This window comes from Macrobrachium rosenbergii, chromosome 5, assembly GCF_040412425.1.
Source record: "Macrobrachium rosenbergii isolate ZJJX-2024 chromosome 5, ASM4041242v1, whole genome shotgun sequence".
Taxonomy (NCBI): Eukaryota; Metazoa; Arthropoda; class Malacostraca; order Decapoda; family Palaemonidae; genus Macrobrachium; species Macrobrachium rosenbergii.
The window spans coordinates 11,996,574-12,000,029 of NC_089745.1; the positions used below are offsets into that span (position 1 = coordinate 11,996,574).

At 46.4% G+C, this 3,456-nt stretch overlaps 1 long non-coding RNA gene across 1 annotated transcript; it reads left to right on the forward strand.

The window, feature by feature from the left end:
• The first annotated feature begins 455 nt into the window (after positions 1 to 455).
• Positions 456 to 840, forward strand: LOC136838983 (uncharacterized). Its single transcript, XR_010853172.1, has 2 exons — positions 456 to 503; positions 720 to 840. It is a non-coding gene; the product is annotated as an uncharacterized lncRNA (long non-coding RNA).
• The last annotated feature ends 2,616 nt before the right edge of the window (positions 841 to 3,456 follow it).

The following is a 3,456-nucleotide window of genomic DNA, read 5'->3' on the forward strand; positions in this document are numbered from 1 at the left end:
ATCTGTCTATCGACTTAAAACCAAAGGGTTTTAAAAGATTAAAGCGCTCCATTTTTGATACAAAGATCATTCCCTTCGAGGCAAAAGTAATCTGGCTTGGCGTTTCTCCACAGGCCAAAACCTCCCCTGCGGGCAGCAGGTGCAATGAGTCAAAGCATCTGTGATGGACGCCCCCTGCCCCATAGGAGGGGATAGGCAAAAAGCCCCACGAGGTCTCAGACACACGCGGGCTGGGAAGATAGGGAGTGAGCTTGTGAAACGTCCTCAACACCTGGCCCCATCGATGCCTTGCATCTAACCACGTGGCCTTTCAAAGTATACTTCTCCTCGTGCCCTTCAACCGTATTCCTCGAGCCCACACGCCATTGCTTGGGAGTTTCGAGGAGTCCCCATCTTGCCCCTTTATGGAAGTCCTTGCATCTCACCACGTGGAAGAAACTTCGTCTCGGAAATGTAAGTCATCCACGGACCGCCTTCTACACGCCCTCGGAAAATCTGCTAAGGTAAAGTGCCTGGAAAACCCATTTTCAGTCACGCTTTTTGTCTCGTAATATTACTGTAAGAAAGCCAGAAATCTCCCTTGTCTAATGTCCGTGCACCTCTTGCATCGGCAGTATTAGTCTTTATTACTCCTTTGGCACCCTCAGTGCAGCCTCGAATTCATTGATACTTTGTCTATTTTCATTACTGGCGTATAATGTGCATATCTCTCATTTCAGAGGGATGCTATTTCGTGGAAGCTTCTCGGACTGTGGCTGGAATTCCCCAGTTTCATTCAACCTACTGAGTTCCTCTTTCCCGTACTAATGTCATTTATGTAAATACACTACTTTAAATGTGCCCACGTGTTTTACGTAATATTTCCCTCAGTAACAAGAGCCCTAAGCTCATATGAAATTCTCCTTTGTTTTCCTCTTTTTTTACGTTTTCCCGTACCCACAAAGTCAGAATCACAAGGCTAAATTACCGTAAATTGTTGCTACCTGTCTCACAGAGCATATTTCAAACTAAAACCACGGAAAAACGTAAAAATGGCGACCTGGCCATAGATCTCGTTTTGCAGTTGCAGTTCCCCTAGTGTTGCTTTATTGCATTTGCAACGTGCCAGATCAGCTATTAGCAAAGCTAAGCTGGGTACGAGACAATTACGAACCTTTTGTGTAAAACCAGCACACAGATCCAGAAAATTCCACGTAAGTAATGTGTTAATCTTAGCAAAACCTTTTTACAATCGTGACTGTTCCTAGGAATTAGAAATAGGGACGCATGTAATCACTGAGAGAAAAGAACCGCCGTATGAGATTCGTTAATGCATGCCTTTCAGGATAGGTAGTTAGGAAATAACCAGTGCTAACCATCCTTTGCTTTGAGGAATAGTGCGAAATTCCTCTGTGTTAAAATCTTTGCCATATCTTTTGCTTCGAGGAATAGTGCGAAAATTCCTGTGTTAAAATCTTTGCCATATCCTTGCTTCGAGGAATAGTGCGAAAGAAATTCCTCTGTGATAACTTTTACCTCGCATTTCGAATTAGCGAACTGTTATTTAGGCGCGAATAAATTCCCACGTGGGACACGACGAAGTCAGCTTGCATTGCTGAAAATTCTCTCAGTGTAGTTAGGATTCGAGTTAGGTGTTAGGAAAGCGAAATTTAAACCCCGCTTATAGGGAAAATTACTAGGCCGTTGTACTGTTATCCTCTCAGACGACTGGGAAATTCCCCGGAATCCCAGACGGTATATAAATATACGGGTTCATTCACCCAGAATCTAAAAATACCTCCGGTGTTGGCCAAACGACCTGCACCCCCCACCCCCGCCCATGCCCGCGTGTGTAGCATTTTTTTTCTCCCCCATTCATTTCCCAGCAAACATTTTTCTTTGGGTTTCCCGTTAGTAATTTCTAAGTCCTAAGGGACGAATCGTAATTCCAAGTCCTAAGTGACTCCTAAAATTCTACGTCGCACGTGACGAGAATTCCTCCAAATTTCACAAATTCCAAGTCCTAAGTGACTCCTAAAATTCTACGTCGTACGTGGCGAGAATTTCTCCAAATTCCAGTCCTTAGAGACTCCTAAAATTCTACTTTCGCATGTGGCGAGAATTTCTCCAAATTCCAGTCCTCAGAGACTCCTAAAATTCTACGTCGTACGTGGCGAGAATTTCTCCAAATTCCAGTCCTTAGAGACTTCTAAAATTCTACGTCGCACGTGGCGAGAATTTCTCCAAATTCCAGTCCTCAGAGACTACTAAAATTCTACGTCGCACGTGGCGAGAATTCCTCCAAACCCCAGTCCTCAGAGACTCATACAAAAATTCTACGTCGCACGTGGCGAGAATTTCTCATTCCTGCGGGAACCCAAAATTAAGGCCTTTTGAGACATTATATAGTGTAGTTCACATACATCTAAGCCCTTACGGGACTGATCATTCTAGTTCGTTAGAACAACTCCTTAACTTCACGCTACAGCCGGCCAAGTCCGAGCGTGACACAATCCAACTACGTCTTCCGAGACACATATTAAATTTCGTTCGCCAAGAACCACCACGTCTTTCCCAGACATATCAAAATTTTAACAAAAGTCTCCTCAGACTTACTAATCACCTGTCTTATTCAGACAGATCCATTCTCCTGCAGTCTGAACAATTGAGTGTTTCAGATTCCTGCAATTGAGTCTTTTCAGACATATCATATACCCATTATTTCAAGATGGCTAATACCAGAGCCCAACAAAACGAGGATTTCAAATTCTACATGTCCGCTGGGAAGGACATGGGACTATCGGGGCAAGATCTGAGAGCATGGGTTCAAGAGCGAGTGGACGATGCCAAGGCTGAGAGAGCAAGAGAACGTGAAGAGAGGGAGAGAGAACGTGAGGAGAGAGAGAGGGCAAGAATTGCCCAAGAGCAGGAGAAGGATAAAGAACGTGAGGAGAGAGAGAGGGCAAGAATTGCCCAAGAGCAGGAGAAGGATAAAGAACGTGCAGAGAGAGAGAGGGAACGAATTGCCCAAGAACAACGAGAGGAGAGAGAACGAATCGCTCAAGAACAACGGGAGGAAAAAGAACGTGCAGAGAGGGAGAGAGAACGTGAGGAGAGAGAGAGAGAACGCGCCCATGAGCTCCAGGTGCTAGAACGACAGCACGCCACCCCCCCGCCCCCTGCCGCGGGAATGAGTGCCCTCAGCCAAGCTCACTCGTTCATGCCAAAATGGACAGAGTCCGAACCCGAAGTATGGCTTGAAAGGGCCGAACGAGTCCTGGAGTGCTGCGATCTCTCCCCCGCGGAACTCTCCCTTGTTCTCACTAAATTCCTGGGCGGAAAGGCCCTCGTTGCCTACCACGCCCTTCCGCGCCGACGATCGGGGAAACTGGGAAGCCGACGCCAAGCAGTTAAGGCGCACGAGATTACCCCGAGCGGTGGAGGAGACGTTGGAGAGAGCAGCCCAGAGAAGCAGGC